This window comes from Ranitomeya variabilis, chromosome 4 (genome assembly GCF_051348905.1).
Source record: "Ranitomeya variabilis isolate aRanVar5 chromosome 4, aRanVar5.hap1, whole genome shotgun sequence".
Taxonomy (NCBI): domain Eukaryota; kingdom Metazoa; phylum Chordata; class Amphibia; order Anura; family Dendrobatidae; genus Ranitomeya; species Ranitomeya variabilis.
Window position 1 is genome coordinate 562207774 of NC_135235.1, and position 19893 is coordinate 562227666.

Below are 19893 nucleotides of genomic sequence, written 5' to 3' on the forward strand. Positions count from 1 at the left end.
GCCTACACACAGGTTATCCAGGAGAGGGCAGTTTCTCGCACACACACACACTCTGAAAGAGTCACTGGCTGAGATGGTTAATAGGAACCTGTCACCTGAATTTGGCGGGACAGGGTTGCGGTCATATGGGCGGGGTTTTCGGGTGTGATTCACCCTTTCCTTACTGGCTGGCTGCATGCTGGCCGCAATATTGAATTGAAGTTCATGCTGTGTCCTCCATAGTACACGCCTGCGCAAGGCAATCTTGCCTTGCGCACGCGCAGTATGCTTTGCCCAACTGCGGGCAAAGCCGAAAAGCATTAGTGCGCATGCGCCGGCGCACTATGTCCCGGAAGTATTTTGCTGTGTTCCGGGACATAGTGCGCCGGCGCATGGGCACTAATGCTTTTCGGCTTTGCCCGCAGTTGGGCAAAGCATACTGCACGTGCGCAAGGCAAGATTGCCTTGCGCAGGCGTGTACTACGGAGAACAGAGAATGAACTTCAAGCCAATATTGCGGCCAGCATGCAGCCAGCGGGCAAGGAAAGGGTGAATCAAACACCCGAAAACCACGCCCTTAAGACCGCAAACCTGTCCCGCCAAATTCAGGTGACAGGTTCCCTTTAACTGCAGGTTGAAACGTGCAGAGAAAGGACTCTGTGATACTTTGCTTTGTTTTTCGTTAAGCCAGGAAGGCTCCGCTTTTGTTTTTCTGCACCCTGCCTTGGTGTATGCCGACGTTACTAAACTAGCAAGTGTTTCACCACCAAAAGGTTCCTGTGTCTACCCAAAGAAGCAGCTAAACGTGTCAACCCCTCTCACACGAGATGTGTGTACGCAAGAAATATATACCGAATGGATTGATTATTCCAAAGTCCTTTTTATTTCATCCAAGTGAACAAGAGACTTTGTGTGGGATTTGTGGGTCAGGGAGGCAGTCAGGGAGAGTGCAGGTGGACGACGGCCGTTTCGCGCAGCGAGCGCTTTAACGGGTCCAGGTGTGCCTCCCTGACTCGCAAATCCCACACAAAGTCTCTTGTTCACTTGGATGAAACAAAAAGGACTTTGGAATAATCAACCCATTTGGTGAGTGCCGAATTATTTTTCTTCACACAAAGAACCGACTTGTATTTTCTATGCTGGAAAATAATGCTATTTATTCAGTGTAAAAGGACAGTTCATCAGAGTAATGGTGAATAAACAAACCCTCTAGTGCAGCCACTTTGGTCTTGCTTTTGAAGAATATATATAACTAGATGGTGGACCGATTCTAACGCATCGGGTATTCTAGAATGCACAGCCCACGCAGTGCATAACACAGCCCACGCAGTGCATAACACAGCCCACGCAGTGCATAACACAGCCCACGCAGTGCATAACACAGCCCACGCAGTGCATAACACAGCCCACGCAGTGCATAACACAGCCCACGCAGTGCATAACACAGCCCACGCAGTGCATAACACAGCCCACGCAGTGCATAACACAGCCCACGCAGTGCATAACACAGCCCACGCAGTGCATAACACAGCCCACGCAGTGCATAACACAGCCCACGCAGTGCATAACACAGCCCACGCAGTACATAGCAATGTGGGCACCATATCCCTGTTAAAAAAAAAAAAATTAACACAAAAAATAGTTATATACTCACCTTCCGCCGGCCCCCGGATCCAACCGAGGCCTTTACCGATGCTCCTCACGCTCCGGTCCCAAGAATGCATTGCGGCAATGAGTCGAGATCATGTAGCGGTCTCACGAGAACGCTACGTCATCATCTCGTGAGACTGCTACGTGATCTCGAATCAGTGCCGCACGGAAACATGAAGTTACAGACAGACAAACAGACGGAAGTACCCCTTAGGCAATCTATATCTATTTCAAGTGCTTATTTCTGTTAATGTTGATGATTATGGCTTACAGCCAATGAAAACCAGTCATTATCTCAGTAAATTAGAATACTTCATAACACCAGCTTGGAAAATGATTTTAAGATCCGAAATGTTGGCCTACTGAAATGTGGGCAAGGCATGGAGGCGATCAGCCTTTGGCACTGCTGAGGTGTTATGGAAGCCCAGGTTCCTTTGATGGCAGCCTTCAGCTCATTTGGGTTATTGCGTCTGGTGTCTCATCTTCCTCTTGACAATACCCCAAAGATTCTCCATGGGGTTAAGGTCAGGCGAGTTTACTGGCCAATCAAGCACAGTGATAGTGTTGTTTTTAAAACCAGGTATTGGTACTTTTGGCAGTGTGGACAAGTGCCAAGTCCTGCTGGAGAACGAAATTTCCATCTCCAAAAAGCTTGTCGGTAGAGGGAAGCATGAAGTTCTCTAAAATTTCCTGGTAGACTGCTGTGCTGACTTTGATCTTGATAAAACACAGAGGACCTACACCAGCAGATGACATGGCTCCCCAAACCATCACTGATTGTAGAAACTTCACACTACACCTCAAGAAGCTTGGATTGTGTGCCTCTCCACTCTTCCTCCAGACTCTGGGACCTTGATTTCCAAATGAAATGCAAAAATTTACTTTCATCTGAAAACAACATCTTGGACCATTGAGCAACAGTACAATTATTTTTCTCCTTGGCCCAGGTAAGACGTTTCTGGTGTCTATTGGTCATGAGTGGCTGGACACAAGGAATGCGACACTTGTAGCCCATGTCCTGGATACGTCTGTGTGTGGTGGCTCTTGAAGCAATAACTTCAGCAGCAGTCCACTCCTTATGAATCTCCCAAAAATTTTTGAATGGCCTTTTCTTAACAATCCTTTCAAGGCTGTGGTTATCCCGGTTGCTTGTGCACCTTTTTCTACCACACTTTTTCCTTCCACTCAACTTTCCATTAATATGCTTGGATACAGCACTCTGAACAGCCGACTTCTTTAGCAATGACCTTTTGTGGCTTACCCTCCTTGTGGAGTGTGTCAATGACTGCCTTATGGACATCTGACAAGTCAGCAGTCTTCCCCATGATTGTGGAGCCTACTGAAAAGGGCAAAGGGACCTTTTTAAAAGCTTAGGAAGCCTTTGCAGGTGTTTTTTTGTTAATTATTTTAATTTACTGAGATAATGACTTTTGGGTTTTCCTTGGCTGTAAGCCATAATCATTAACAGAGATTATGTACAGGCAAGGACTAAAAACCTGTACTGATCTCGTGCTCCACAGATCTTTAAGGGTAAAGGCCGCAAGGAGTGGCTTCCAAGACAGCTGAAAAACCTGCGCCGAGCAGACTGACCATTAACGGCCATGCAGCTTTCACACGCCCCAGTACGCTTCCAGTTTCATTCACCTGCAGCCCTCCAGCACCTAGTAAGGCCTCACTCACACTTGACAACAGAACCCTGAAATGTGAACAGCTGCTTACTCATTTGTTAGGAAAGCAAAAAGAGGAGCCAAAAGTCAGTCCTGGGTTACAAAATGACTGAACAACCATGATGGAGTCCCACATATATCACAGTCCTGCATACAGCAATAATAACAAAGAATAATATATATCCAACATATTCCGCAGCGCTTTAGTTTAACAGTTCATACACAAGTCATAAGTAACAACGTTAAAAATAATACAACAATTCAAGCAAAATAAAACGACCTTGCTCGTGAGAGTTTACAATCTACAATGAGGTGGGGGGGAGAAAGAGTATGGGCTTATTTACAATGAAGGTCCAGCCATCTTGAGGGAGTGGGGGATAGATAAATGCTGCATGAGGTAGTCATCAACCAGTATTTGTGGTGCGATTGGGTGCGGTGGAGTTTGATGGAGGGTTATTCTCAGATACTAAATGGATAGAGATATATATATATATTTTATTTTTTTTTGTCTAAGGGGTACTTCCGTCTTTCTGTCCTCAACTTCCGTCACGGAAATGCCGTATCGCTGATTGGTCTCGGCAGCTGCCTGTCATGGCTGCCGCGACCAATCAGCGACGGGCACGGTCCGATTAGTCCCTCCCCTAATCCCCTGCAGTCAGTGCCCGGCGCCAGCTCCATAATCCCCTCCAGTCACCGCTCACACAGTGTTAATGGCAGCGGTAACGGGCTGCGGTGTAACGCACTCCGTTACCGCTGCTATTAACCCTGTGTGTCCCCAACTACCGTATATACTCGAGTATAAGCCAAGATTTTCAGCCCAATATTGCCTTGCGCAGGCGTGTACTCCGGAGGACAGAGAAATTGCGGCCAGCATGCAGCCAGCGGGTAAGGAAAGGGTGAATCAAACACCCGAAAACCCCGCCCATATGACCCAAAACTGGTCCCGCCAAATTCAGGTGACAGGTTCCCTTTAAGCAAAAGCATATGTCAGATGTATATTACACGCACCTGATGGTACCATGACGTGAGGTCTATAGCACTTTAGTGTCTGCATGAGTCACGCAGAAGCTGAATCATGCCCACTAGTCATGCCAACTTAGAGTCAACACACAGAACAGAGATTTTGGCAAAATAAGACTATGTACGTCTTAAAGGACAATCTAACAAATATTGAACAGGGAGTATACCCCTGAATAACTAGAGGAATTTGATATTCAAGAGACTGGAAAGGCTAGGTAAAAGGAGTTTCTACACACGGTATATCCACCAGTGGTGCAGCAGTGATCAGAATTACTAGGGTCTCTTTACACCTGACCGGCGGCCTAATACAGCCAGCTGAAGCTGCACTCAGGAGAAGTTGTCTATGTGAGGTAGAAAACAAGTGGAATATCCAAAGAACGCACAAAAGGGAACAGAAATGTATTACCAGTCCCCACCATCTCATACATACAGAAAGGCACAGACACGTACGGCCAGCCCCATCATCTGATATACAGAAAGTCACAGAGAGGTACAGCCAGCCCCCAGCATTATAAATATATATATATATATATATATATATATATATATATATATATATATATATATATATATATATATATAGTGCCATCGGCAGGTCAAGTGACGAGACCCAAGCTACTAGAGAGATGTACGCACGCGAATCGTAGTCACTGCCAACAGCCAATCAGGTTTATGCATAGCATGACTTTCAGGGAGAAAATAATACTGTAAGGGCGGTAGATATACCCTCCAGAGGGCAGAAATCCATTGACTGGTCATGGTCACAATCTACGGCTTGTTTACACCACAGGACAAGTGACAGGTAGAACCTGGGACAGAAAGTTACAGATCTCTATATAAAGCATGTAGCGCAGATCAGGGGTTGTCACCCACAGGCTGTATACTCTGTAGCTAAGCAACAGGTCTAAGGAATCAATCATTTACGGAGTCTGACATTATAGTTTTTAAAAGGGTTCCCCAAGGGCTAATTCACACTATTTCACGTGGCTATATGTCAGCTGCAAGTCTCAGGACACAAACGCTCAGCTTAATGTATGCCTATGCTTACACTAAGGTCATGCGATTCCTCATTTAATCCACACTTGAGTCTAGGAAATCAATAAAAAAAAAGTAGTGGCCAACTCCTTTTAACTTTTGTTTTTTCCACTCCTTCTACCAAGAGCCATAACTTTATTTTCTGTTGACGTATCCGTGTATGGGACTTGTTTTTTGCCATACAATGCACTGAAAGTGATGGAAAATTCCAAGTGCGTATGTGTGTGCAAAAGAAAAAAAAAAAAAAACAACAACGCAATTTCAGCATTATACAGGGCGTTTTCATAGCATGGATTGTGCAGTAAAAATTACCTGGGAACAGGATTTTCCAGGTTAGTTACAAATACAATAACACACAAACATATTTTAGTAGTTAATAAAAATTCTGAAGAAAAAAAACAAAAAAAACCACAAAAACATTTGGTTTGTGTTGCAATTTTCTAAGACTTGTAATTTTATATTTATTCTATCAATGCAGCTGAGTGAGGGCTTGGTTTTTAGAGTGGCAAAATGTAGATTTTATTGAATCCATTTTGGGGGACGTGCAACATTTTAATTGCTTTTTATTGAATTTCTGGTGGAAGTGCGGCAACTGAAAAACAGCAACTCTGGCAAAAAGCTCAGAAGTTAAGTAGCGCCATATTGGAGTTCAGATTTTGCTGGACTGGTTTGAGGGTGCCATGTCACGTTGGAAGCCAGAGGTGCCAGAACAGCAGAAGTAACACCTCTCAATAAATTCACCTTGGGGTGCAGTGATCATATTGACTCCACGGGTGTGTCACAGAATTTTATACCATTGGGCGGTGAAGAAAAAATAATTACATTTTTAGAACCAAAATGTTGTTTTAGCCCCAGATTTTACTTTTTCACACTTGGAAATGGGCACAAATGGTACTAAAATGTGTCCCACAATTGCTGCTGTATGTGGAAATACCCCGTATGTGGCTGTGCAGTACTGCTTAGCCATATGGCGAAACACACGTGAGGGACGGAGCGCCATTTTCCTCCTGGAGCACAGATTTTGCCAGAATAGTTTGCGGACTACATACAGTGTCTTGCGAAAGTATTCGCCCCCCTGGAACTTTTCAACCTTTTCCCACATATCATGCTTCAAACAAAGATACTAAATGTAAATTTGTGGTGAAGAATCAACAACAAGTGGAACACAATTGTGAAGTTTAATGAAATTTATTGGTTATTTTAAATTTTTGTGGAAATTCAAAAACTGAAAAGTGGGCGTGCAATATTATTCGGCCCCTTTAACTTAATACTTTGTTGCGCCACCTTTTGCTGCGATTACAGCTGCAAGTCGCTTGGGGTATGTCTCTATCAGTTTTGTACATTGAGAGACTGAAATTCTTGCCCATTCTTCCTTGGCAAACAGCCAGGTTTGATGGAGATCATTTGTGAACAGCAGTTTTCAGCTCTTTCCACAGATTCTCGATTGGATTGATGTCTGGACTTTGACTTGGCCATTCTAACACCTGGATACGTTTATTTGTGAACCATTTCATTGAAGATTTTGCTTTATGTTTGGGATCATTGTCTTGTTGGAAGACAAATCTCCGTCCCAGTCTCAGGTCTTTTGCAGACTCCAACAGGGTTTCTTCAATAATGGTCCTGTATTTGGCTCCATTCATCTCCCCATCAATTTTAACCATCTTCCCTGTCCCTGCTGAAGAATAGCAGGCCCAAACCATGATGCTGCCACCACCATGATTGACAGTGGGGATGGTGTGTTCAGGGTGATGAGCTGTGTTGCCTTTACGCCAAACATATCGTTTGGCATTGTTGCCAAAAAGTTTGATTTTGGTTTCATCTGACCAGAGCACCTTCTTCCACATGTTTGGTGTGTCTCCTAGGTGGCTTGTTGCAAACTTTAAACAACACTTTTTGAGAAATGGCTTTCTTCTTACCACTCTTCCATAAAGGCCAGAATTGTGCAGTGTACGACTAAGGGTATGTTCACACGATCCTGATTTCAATCCTTTTTTTTTCAGGCCAAAAACCGCAGCTCTTGGCAGAAAACGCAGGTGCGTTTTTGGTGCGTTTTTGGTGCGTTTTTGATGCGGTTTTTAGTGCGGTTTTTTATGCAGTTTTCTCTGCAGATTGTCTGTGTTTGACACAAATAAAGCTTTAACTGCAGTGGGGGAAAAAAAAAAAAAAGAAATGATGTCATTTCCTTGTCCAACCCTTTTCTTCTTCCATCCTCCATTTTGGGACTAAACACCAAAATGAGTGGACGTGTTTTGAATGACAGCGCTCCGCAGAGTGCGGAGCGTAGGCCAGATCACAGCCCGCGGATCCAGCTCTATCCAGCTATGCGTCATGCGCCCCTATATTTAACATGGGGGCGCATGGACATGCGTCGCACTTGCGTTTTGCGCCGCATGCGTCACTGCAGCGCACGCATCCGGGCGCAGAGGACGCAGCAAGTTGCATTTTTGCTGCGTCCAAAATCAATCAAAAAAAGGACGCATGCGGCACAAAACGCAGCGTTGTGCATGCGTTTTGCTGCGTTTTTGTTTGCGTTGTGTGTTGCGGCGCCGACGCTGCGGCGCACAACGCAAATGTTAACATAGCCTAAGTGCCACGTATTTAAGTGCCACGTATCACGTATGTCAGTGCCACGTATTTCAGTGCCACGTATTTCAGTGCCACGTATTTCAGTGCCACGTATTTCAGTGCCACGTATTTCAGTGCCACGTATTTCAGTGCCACGTATTTCAGTGCCACGTATTTCAGTGCCACGTATTTCAGTGCCACGTATTTCAGTGCCACGTATTTCAGTGCCACGTATTTCAGTGCCACGTATTTCAGTGCCACGTATTTCAGTGCCACGTATTTCAGTGCCACGTATTTCAGTGCCACGTATTTCAGTGCCACGTATTTAAGTGCCACGTATTTCAGTACCACGTATTTCAGTACCACGTATTTCAGTGCCACGTATTTAAGTGCCACGTGCCACGTATTTCAGTGCCACGTATCACGTATTTCAGTGCCACGTGCCACATATTTAAGTGACACGTATCACGTATTTAAGTGCCACGTGCCATGTATCATGTATTTCAGTGCCACGTATCACGTATTTCAGTGCCACGTGCCACGTATTTAAGTGCCACGTATCACGTATTTCAGTGCCACGTATTTCAGTGCCACGTATTTCAGTGCCACGTATTTCAGTGCCACGTATTTCAGTGCCACGTATTTCAGTGCCACGTATTTCAGTGCCACGTATTTCAGTGCCACGTATCACGTATTTCAGTGCCACGTATCACGTATTTCAGTGCCACGTATCACGTATTTCAGTGCCACGTATCACGTATTTCAGTGCCACGTATTTAAGTGCCACGTATTTCAGTGCCACGTATTTCAGTGCCACGTATCAAGTATTTCAGTGCCACGTGCCACATATTTAAGTGACACGTATCGCGTATTTAAGTGCCACGTGTCACGTATTTAATTGCCACGTATTTAAGTGCCACGTATCCCACGAAGATTTTCCATGGAGAACAGACACATCCAGAGATATGTCTGCTCTCCACGGCTGCAGCAACACACTGACAGGAGCCATAGTTCCTGTCGGTGTGTCACTTTTCATGCGCGAGCGAGTTTACCGGCGGTCATTGACCCCAGCACTCTCGCTTAACGGCAGTGCTGCGTGGGAAAGTTCAACGCAGCTGTACTGCCGTTAACCGAGACGCCGGAGTCATTGAACTCCGGAACAGTACGCGATACACTGCTAGGAGCTTCGCTCCTGGCAGTGTATCGCCGGAGAGCAGGGGATCGGCGTGGGACACTCGTTTTATGGATTCTGCGGACAGGGAGTATGAATTTGATTTTTTATTTTGTGATTTTTTCCTGGAGGATCGAGGGCTTCGCCTACAAGTGTGCTGTTGGTGAGTATATACTCTATGTTATGTGTTGTATGTACTGTACTGTGTGTCATGTATGTGTATTGTGTGTAGGTGTTTTGTGTAACTTTACAATTGTGCTAAGTCGCCGGACACAGGGACAACTCTCCCATCCTAATACCGGATGGGAGTAGTCCCATACGGCGACTTAGCACAATGGTGGCACTAGCGTCGCATGGGGACACACACACACACACACACACACACATACCAATTCAATCAAACGGCTGACACGATCCCCATGCGACGGTACGCCTCCATGTCTCTCCGCCCAAGCACTTCCGCCCACGCACTTCCGGCCGCTTCCCCGCACTTCCGGCTGCAGCGGTTCTGCACCACAAACCGCAATAAAACCCGCAGATATATTTTTGATCTGCGGGTTTTACTGCGGGTTTGACCTCACAATGGAGGTCTATGGGTGCAGAACCGCTGCAGTTTCGGGGAAAGAAGTGACATGCTCCTTCTTTTTTCCCGCACCGATTCATCGCGGCTTTTTAAGGGAAATTCAGGACCGTGTGCACAGTGGTTCCTGTTTTCCATAGGGGTACATTGTATTGTACCCTGCATGGAAAACAGCTGCGGAACCGCAGCGGCAAAACCGCTGCGGTTCTGCAGTAAAAAACGCACTGTGTGAACATGGCCTTATTGTTGTCCTATGGACAGACTGTCCAACCTCCGCTGTAGATCTCTGCAGTGCATCCAGAGTGATCATGGGCCTCTTGGATGCATCTCTGATCAGTCTTCTCCTTGATTGAAATGAAAGTTTAGAGAGACGGCCGGGTCTTGGTAGATTTGCAGTGGTATGATAATCCTTCCATTTCAATATGATCGCTTACACAGTGCTCCTTGGGATGTTTAAAGTTTTGTAAATCATTTTGTATCCAAATCCGGCTTTAAACTTCTCCACAACAGTATCACGGTCTTCATGATGCTCTCTGTGCTTCAAACAGAACTGCCAAACGTGTGTACTCTAAGGCTATGTGCACACATTGTGGATTAGCTTTCCATGCGTTTACAGTACAATGTAAACCTATGGAAACCGCAATCCGCAGTGCACATGCTGCGGAAAAAAATGTGCGGAAACGCTGCAGGTTAGATTCCGCAGCATGTCAATTCTTTGTGCGATTCCGCGGATTTTGTGCAGACTCCACCTGCGGTTTTACACCTGCGGATTCCTATTGTGGAGCAGGTGTAAAACCGCAGGTGGAGTCTGCACAAAATTCGCGGTAAATCCACAGTAAAACGCAGTGCCTTTTACCTGCGGATTTCTAAACTCCGCTGCGGAAAAATCCGCAGAGCTCCATTCTACATGAGCACATACCGTAACAGCGATTTAAAGACACCAAGCTCAGAAGAGAGGGAAGGCATATGGATTTAGGAGCACAAAATTTGCTGAACTTGCTTTTTTTTTTTTTTTTTTTTGGGGGGGGAGCCGCAGCGCTTTTACAGAGCCTTTGTAGTACCAGTAACGTGGAAGCCCCATATATTTCCAGTGGCAGATGACAGACCTAAGGGGGAACTTGCTGTTTTTGTGCATTGAGTTATAGCTTTTGTCGGGAACATTTTACATAACGTTTGAGATCACATTTATCCGGCGCTGAGCACTTAGGCCGGGTGCACACAATCCAAAAGTAGCAGTGCTTTGATCGCAGCGCATGTTCGCTGCGTCCTAAGCGCTGCCGTCTATTGAACGCAGGTGAATCCGAATGCGTTCACTTCACCACATTCAATAAATTCTTTAGGTGAAAAACGCACCACGTCAGTCTCCGCGGCCGTCTGTAGATGCATAGTGGACATGGGATTTCTTGAAATCCCATCCACTACACTGTAACAGCTGGCCACTGAGGGTTTGATGCTGCATAAGTACACAGCATCAAGCCCGCAGCAATTACTAATTGTCTACACATACCCTTACTTTGGGGTTTACATCTAAATTTCCGAGTGACGTGACAAAACCTCCAATGGATCTATTCACTATAAAGAGGCAACAGAGTTACTCTGGTTCAGCATTATCCTTCATTTTAGAGGTGAACAAAACTGTGGCAGACTGCGCTTTTATGCATGCCTAAACAGACGTAAATCCCGGCGTAAGCGCTCAGCACTGTATAAATGTGCGCCAAGCCTTGCTGCAATCTTTGGGAGGCAGAATGAACAAATCAACAGCAGGTGAAGTATTGATTTTATTAATTTTTTTATGCCGTTTCTCACGCAGTATGAGTGATTAGATGACTATTTCTGGGGTCGGTGAGACTCGAGAGATCAGATTTTTATAGGGTTTTTAAGTTTGGCTGTTGTAACACACTAAACGATTTTTTATTGCAAAAAGAAGTTTTGCATCCCTATATTTTGATAGCTATAGTTTTTTCATATTTTGGCTAACAGTCATGTGAGGGCTTGCTTTTTGCGAGACAAGTTGATGTTTACATTGATACCATTTTCTGGCACATGATTTTTTTTATCGCTTTCTATTTCGATTTTGGAAAAGCAGAAATTTTAACAAAATAACATTCAGAATTTTTTTTGTGCTGTTGCGCGTGTGATAAAATTGATAAGGCAGCTTTATTCTTTGGGTTAGTACGATTACAGCGATACCACATTTATACCGGTTTTCATGTTTTGGCACTTTTACACAAACTATTTTATAGGAAAAATACTTATTTTTGCATCACTTTATTGTAAGAGCTATAACTAATATTTTTCCGCTAACTGAGCGGTTTTTTGAGGGACAAGATAATATTTCCAGAGATACCATTTTTATTTACATTTGTTTTTTGATTGCATTTTATTCCACTTTTTGTTCAGTGGCATGATGATAAAGCATAGTTTTTTGCCTCATCTATTTTTTTTTAATGGTGTTCACTACAGGGGTTAACTAATGGGGCAGTTTTATAGGTCGGGTTTTTCCGGATGCGTTGACACCAAATATGTGTATTTTTTTTAACATAATTAAAAAGGTATTTATTGGATTTATATTTCTTTTTATTTGTTCTTTACTTTGTGATTATTTTTATTTTACAAATTTTATTAACTTTTTTACATTATCCCAGGATGGGACATCAACTGTATAGTGACAGATCAATGATCGAATCCACTGCAATGCTTCTACACTGCAGAGCATTAGGGTACATGCCCATGATCAAGATTTGTTGCGATTCTGACGCTGCAAATTTATGCAGAATCAAAAATGCAGAGGCCAGATGTTACAGAAGATCTAGAAATCCAATGTCCACTGTGTGTCTATGTGAACCTACAGATCACCCGCACATGTCAATTTCTCTTGCGTGTACCCATGAAAATTTTCCCCATAAACTTGCATTAATGAGGAAAATACCCATGTGTAAAAAATGTAAATGCATGTCCGCTAATTTGCATCATAGGTGGTAACATTCTGCAGTGTCAAAACCGCAGTAGATCCTGAACGTGGGAACGTACCCTCAGAGCACCGTTTGACATGCAGGGAGGAGGCGTGTCAGCTCGTCCATCTTTCAGTCCGGGGTCAGTAGGGAAACCATTGGCACAGCGTGATCGTGTTGAGAATGGGAGCACAGAGGGAGTTCCCTCCCTCGGCGATGCACCTTGAAGTTCCATCACTATTGACAGCTCCATCACAGGGGTTAAGCGCCCATGATTGGTGCTATGGGTGATATGGTCAGAGGAGACCAAAATTTTCCTTTTTGACCACAAGGTAAACGCTATGTCTGGTGCCAAACCAACACAGCTTAGCACTCCAACAACACAATCCCCACAGTGAAACATGGTGGTGGCAGCATCATGCTGGGGGGAAGTTTTTTTTTTTCGGCAGCACGGACAGGAAAAATGGTTAAAGTCAAGGGTAAGATGGATGGTGCAAAATAAAGGGATATTCTTGAGCAAAACCTGTTTCAGTCTGTCAGTAATTCGAGACTGGGACGGTGGTTCACTTTCCAACAAGACAATAACCCAAAGCACACTGCTAAAGCAACACTAGAGTGGTTTAAGAGGAAACGTGTAAATGTTTTGGAGTAGCTTAGTGAAAGCCCAGACCTTAATCCAACTGAGAATCTGTGGTTAGACTTGAAGATTGCTGTTCACCAGAGGAAACCATCTAACTTGAAGGACCTGGAGCAGATTTGCCTTCAGGAATGGGCAAAAATCCCTGTGGCAAGATTTGGAAAACTCAGAGACTTATCCAAACTGACTTGTAGCTATAATTGCCACAAAAGGACACTCTACAAAGTACAGACTTTAGTTGGGGGGAGGTGAATAGTTATGCACACTGACGTCTACAGTTATTTTGTCTTATTTGCATGTATTGACACAAGTCCTAAAAAACTGAAATTCCAGGTTGTGAGATGGCAAAGTACACAAAAAACGCCAAAGTGGCGGGGTGAATACTTTCACAAGGCATTGCAAAAGCAGACATACAGCTGTGTGGAGCGACAAGTTGTTAAAGGGACTTTGTCACCACAGAATGACTGCTTCATGGCGAGGCCAATCACTTATATACATCTTCCCACCATCTCCATCCCTCCCCACTTATTTGATTGACAGCTCTGGCTAGATCGGAGATAGATGGAAAACAAGCAGGTGGGAAGATGTAGTTAAATGTTTAGCACCACCATGAAGCACCGAGCGCCTGTCCTTTGTTTGAACAGTCATTCTGTGCTGATGGAGTCTCTTTAAAGGGGGCATCCTGAATATTATTAAAACTTGTTGAACAGCTGTGACGTTGATAAATATCCTCCCCACAGCTCCAGTCTGGTGGTCCCCAGCCATCATTTTGTACTTCCTCTCAGTAATGACATTATTTACAGCCACGACACTGGCAGCCAATGCTAGCATGGAGAACACGTGACAGAGGCCAGTGACTAGCTGCAGCCTTCATTTGGATGAAAGTCATGTTATCGCTGCAGGAAAACACATAGAACTGCAAAGGGTTGGCAAAAGAATATTGCATTACTATATTATTGCATTTCCAGCTGTTAGCCATTTTTGGGCTTTGATAAGAGATTGTTTCAATTATTTCACATGAAAGTCTGGAGCTCCCTTTTAACTTCTCAGCATAATATCACGCACATGATTGCAAGAGTGACTTCTTGTGCAGAGGACTCAGGAGTTGAGCTCCCTCCACAACACGCAGTATGTATTGTGTATAATACAGAAGCACTCCAATCAAAGTTTTTATCCTCTTAATATATTCCAGTTATTATATGGTGCTGTGTACTTACATTTTGCATTTCTACCCAGATAATTATTCTCTCTTCTATTAGGTCTATGACATCAAGCAATTAACCCCTTAAGACTCAAGGGTGGTTTGCACGTTAATGACTGGGCCAATTTTTACAATTCTGACCACTGTCCCTTTATGAGGTTATAACTCTGGAACGCTAAAACGGATCCCGGTGATTCTGACTTTTGTTTTCTCGTGACATACTGTACTTCATGATAGTGGTAACATTTCTTCGATAAGACTTGCGTTTATTTGTGAAAAAACGGAAATTTGGCAAAAATTTTGAAAATTTCGCAATTTTCCAACTTTGAATTTTTATGCCCTTAAATCACAGAGATATGTCACACAAAATACTTAATAAGTAACATTTCCCAAATGTCTACTTTACATCAGTGCAATTTTGGAACCAATATTTTTTTTGTTAGGGAGTTATAAGGGTTAAAAGTTGACCAGCAATTTCTCATTTTTACAACACCATTTTTTTTTTTTTTTTTTTTTTTAGGGACCACATCTCAATTGAAGTCATTTTGAGGGGTCTATATGATAGAAAATAACCAAGTGTGACACCATTCTAAAAACTGCACCCTTCAAGGTGCTCAAAACCACATTCAAGAAATTTATTAACCCTTCAGGTGTTTCACAGGAATTTTTGGAATGTTTAAATAAAAATGAACATTTAACTTTTTTTTCCACACAAAATTTACTTCAGCTCCAATTTGTTTTATTTTACCAAGGGTAACAGGAAAAAAGGACCCCAAAAGTTGTTGTACATTTTGTCCTGAGTACGCCAATACCCCATATGTCGGGGTAAACCACTGTTTGGGGGCATGGCAGAGATCGGAAGGGAAGGAGCTCTATTTGACATTTCAATGCAAAATTGACTGGAATTGAGATGGGATGCCGTGTTGCCTTTGGAGAGCCCCTGATGTGCCTAAACATTGAAACCCCCCACAATTGACAACATTTTGGAAAGTAGACCCCCTAAGGAACTTATCTAGATGTGTGGTGAGCACTTTGACCCACCAAGTGCTTCACAAAAGTTTATATTGCAGAGCCGTAAAAATAAAAAATAATATTATTTCACAAAAATTATCTTTGAGCCCCCAATTTTTTATTTTCCCAAGGGTAAGAGAAGAAATTGGACCCCAAAAGTTGTTGTGCAATTTGTCCTGAGTACGCTGATACCCCATATGTGGGGGGAAACAACGTTTGGGCGCATGGCAGAGCTTGGAAGGGAAGGAGCGCCGTTTTGGAATGCAGACTTAGATGGAATGGTCTGCGGGCGTCATGTTGCGTTTGCAGAGCCCCTGATGTGCCTAAACAGTGGAATCCCCCCACAAGTGACTCCATATTGGAAACTAGACCCCCCCAAGGAACTTATCTAGATGTGTTGTGAGAACTTTGAACCCCCAAGTGTTTCACTACAGTTTATAACACAGAGCCGTGAAAATAAAAAATCATTTTTTTCCCACAAAAATGTTTTTTTAGCCCCCCAAATTTTTATTTTCCCAAGGGTAACAAGAGAAATTGGACCCCAGAAGTTGTCCAATGTGTCCTGAGTACGCTGATACCCCAAATGTTGTGGTAAACCCCTGTTTGGGCGCACGGGAGAGCTCGGAAGGGAAGGAGCACTGTTTTACTTTTTCAACGCAGAATTGGCTGGATTTGAGATTGGACGCCATGTCGCGTTTGGTGAGCCCCTGGTGTGCCTAAACAGTGGAAACCTCCAATTCTAACTAAAACCCTAACCCTAGCCCAAACCATAACCCTAACCCCATCCCTAGGCCTAATGGGAAAATGGAAATAAATACATTTTTTTAAATTTATTACTTTTCCCTAACTAAGGGGGTGATGAAGGGGGGGGTTTGATTTACAATTTATAGCGGGTTTTTTAGCGGATTTTTATGATTGACAGCCATCACAGACCAAAAGACGCTTTTTATTGCAAAAAATAGTTTTTGCATCTCTACATTTTGAGAGCTATAATTTTTCCATATTTTGATCCACAGAGTCATGTGAGGTCTTGTTTTTTGCGGGACGAGTTGACGTTTTTATTGGTAACATTTTCGGGCACGTGACTTTTTTGATGGCTTCTCAGGCTACTTTCACACTAGCGTCGGGCCCGGCCCGTCGCAGTGCGTCGGGCCGAGGTTACCGACGCTAGCGTTCTCTGCGCCACACAACGGGGGCAGCGGATGCATTTTTCCAGCGCATCTGCTGCCCCATTGTGAGGTGCGGGGAGGTGGGGGCGGAGTTCCGGCCGCGCATGCACGGTCGGAAAAAGCGGCCCGTCGGGAGCAAAAACGTTTTTTGTTCCCGACGGTCCGCCACAACACGGCGCAACCGTCGCACGACGGTTGCGACGTGTCAATGCGTCGCAAATGCGTCGCTAATGTTAGTCAATGCAGAAAAAACGCATCCTGCAAGCACTTTTGCAGGATGCGTTTTTTTCGGCAAAACGACGCATTGCGACGTATTGCAGTTAACGCTAGTGTGAAAGTAGCCTTATTCCAATTTTTGAGAGGCAGAATGACCAAAAACCAGCTATTCATGAATTCATCATGTTATAGGGTCAGATCGCTGATCTGACACTTTGCAGAGCACTGTGTCAGATCAGCGATCTGACATGCAAGGCTGCAGGCTTACCAGTGCTTGCTCTGAGCAGGTGCTGGTAAGCCACCTCCCTGCAGGACCCAGATGTGGCCCCACGGCCATTTTGGATCCGGGGCCTGCAGGGTGGAGACGCTTGGTGCAAGGTGAGCACATTGCCTTGTACCGAGGGTCTCAGGGAAAAAACGCAGGGAGCCCCCTCCCTGCGCGATGCTTCCCTGTACCGCCGGAACGCTGCGATCATGTTTGATTGCGGTGTTCCGGGGGTTAATGTGCCAGGGGTGGTCCGTGACCGCTCCTGGCACATAGTGCCGGATGTCAGGTGCGATAGTCAGCTGACACCCGGCTCGAATATGACGTACTATCCCGTCACTGGGAATTAAGTCCCAGGTCACCTCGACGGGATAGTACGTCATATGGGATTAAGGGGTTAAAAACAGACTAAGGCTACGTTCACATTTGCGTTGTTGGGCGCAGCGTCGTCGACGCAACGCATAACGCATACACAACGCAGCATTTTGTGACGCATGCGTTCGACGTTAACATGAAATTTGCCGCAGAAAAAACTGCATCATGTAGCGTCGGCTGCGCCCTGACTGTTGCGCCTAAATGATGCATGCGTCACAAAACGATTGACAACGCATACCGGCGCATGTCCATGCGCCCCCCATGTTAAAGATAGGGGCGCATGACGCATGTGTCGGTATCCGTCGATGACGCTACGCCCAACAACGCAAATGTGAACGTTACCTAACTGAATCCTTCTATGCTCTATGTAGATACAGGAAGTCTCTTTTCCCTGAACGAGTCATCACTAGAACTATAATTCTACTCCCTGCAAAGTCCTTGGTAAGGGGGAGGCGCGGAGCAGCTGAGTCAGGAATTCAAAAGGCGGTGGAGCTGGGCTGCCAGGGACTTTGCAGTGAGCAAAATTGTAGTATTAATGATGAGTCATGCAAGGGAAACAGAGACTTCCTTTTCCTACACAGAGCTTCGAAGGATTCAGATAATCTGTTTTTAATCATGTGAAGTCATACACCTAATGGAAAAGAGAAGAATTTACTGGGTAGAAAGTCAAAATGTTCAATTGTAAGTACACAGCGCTATATAATATGTAGCGTGTCAATTTCTGGCAACTGTGTTTAAATGGAGCGCGCCAATGCTCGTGCATCCCGGCTCCCATTGGTGCCCTATGATGCAATCACAGGGTCCCAACTGGCTACTATGACAGACAGGTTCTGCTGAAGGCCCCCGTTGCTGCCATCTTGCTACTCATCTAAAAAGGTCAGCTATGCGCAGAGCTTTAAATAGGACCATGATTTACACACCATATACTGCAAGACTGCGCCAACATACAGTATAAGCGATAGACTAAAAGTTCTCTAAGAGGACTAAATGGAAAAAAAAAAGTTTTAAAAATAACCATGTTCAAATTACCCACCCTAAAAATATAGGGGAAAAAAAAATCATTTTGTTGCGCCACATCTGCAAGTCATATCAAAACATAAAATCAGTTAACTCGATTGGTAAACACCATAACGAGGGGAAAAAAAAAGAAAGTTTTTGGTCACCGCTTCTCCATAAAAAAATACAGATCAAATTGTTATATCAATAAAACCATCTGCTCGTCAAGCAAACAAGCACTCTCCCAGCTCAATCAGCGGAAAAATGAAACTAGTACCAGGTCTTAGACTATGGAGACCAGGGCTATGGAGTCGGAGCCCATTTTGGCGACACAAACCAAATATATTTTTCCAACCCTTTCATGTAAATAATAATAAAAAAAATCTATACAAGTTTGGTATCGCCGTAATCGCACTGACCTGGAGAATCAGGAGTCAGAGTTGTTTTTACCATACAATGGACGCCATAAGAATAAAACCCAAAAACCAGCATGAAGTAATTGTATTTTTTTCAGTTTCTCCCCATTTGGATTCCTTCCCCTCTCCATTACCCAGTATATTTCGTCTACAACTCGTCCCACATAAACAAGCCCTCATACGGCTATATGGTCGGAGATGTAAACAAGTGATGGTTCTTGAAAGGGGAGGAAAAAACTAAAGTGAAAAAAAAAAATACAAACTGGCTGCGAAGGGTTAAGGGTATAATCACAATGGATTTCTATTAAAGGGCCAGCAGCAACCTCTTGTCCCCACGAGAAGCAGTCACCCTATCCTGCACCAGACTCAGGGGGCCAAGAGGTAAGGACCCCTGAACTCCCCTCAGGCACACCCACACTGCCCCCAGGCCCAGCCTCCCCGCGTTTTCATCAGCCTCCCCACTTACCATGAGGGCCAGCTCCCTCTCTCCGTCCACGTTCTCTCCGGTGACGGTGAGACAAACACTAAGCACCGTCCTCGTCGGAGACTCCTTGTTTGCGCAGAACACCCGGCGGTGACTCTGCAACCCTGCTGCCTATGACGTCATCAGCCTGCGGCCATAGAGACGTGACAAAACACTGGCTAGAGCGCCGAGCGGTGGAGACACCTGCGTATCAGGTCATGTGACTAGCTTGCGTGTCGGGCCTCGTCTTCAGTGGAACGCATGTAGTGGGCGCCATGTTTTTCGTTTAATATTTTTAACATTTGACACCATAGTATTACATTATAGTCTGCAGATTTTGCTCCGTGTGTTGCTTCTACAACATTTTTGGTGGCTGTTTGTAAAGTGGACGTAGCTCAGGCTGTTGTCTGTAAGGCCTCTTTCACACTTCAGTCTTTTGGCGTCAGTTTGAATCCGCCGTTTTCCTCAAATAGCGGATCCGCCATTTTTTTTTTGCGGATCCGCTATTTTCCCATAGACTTGCATT

General features: G+C 44.5%; 1 protein-coding gene across 1 annotated transcript in view; it reads right to left on the minus strand.

Moving 5' to 3' along the window:
* OSER1 (oxidative stress responsive serine rich 1) overlaps positions 1-19512 on the minus strand; it is a 28278-nt gene extending 8766 nt beyond the window's left edge. The window contains exon 1 of the mRNA XM_077252779.1: positions 19371-19512. The gene's annotated coding sequence lies outside the window, so the exon portion shown is untranslated. The remainder of the gene's footprint in view (positions 1-19370) is intronic.
* Positions 19513-19893: the final 381 nt, after the last annotated feature.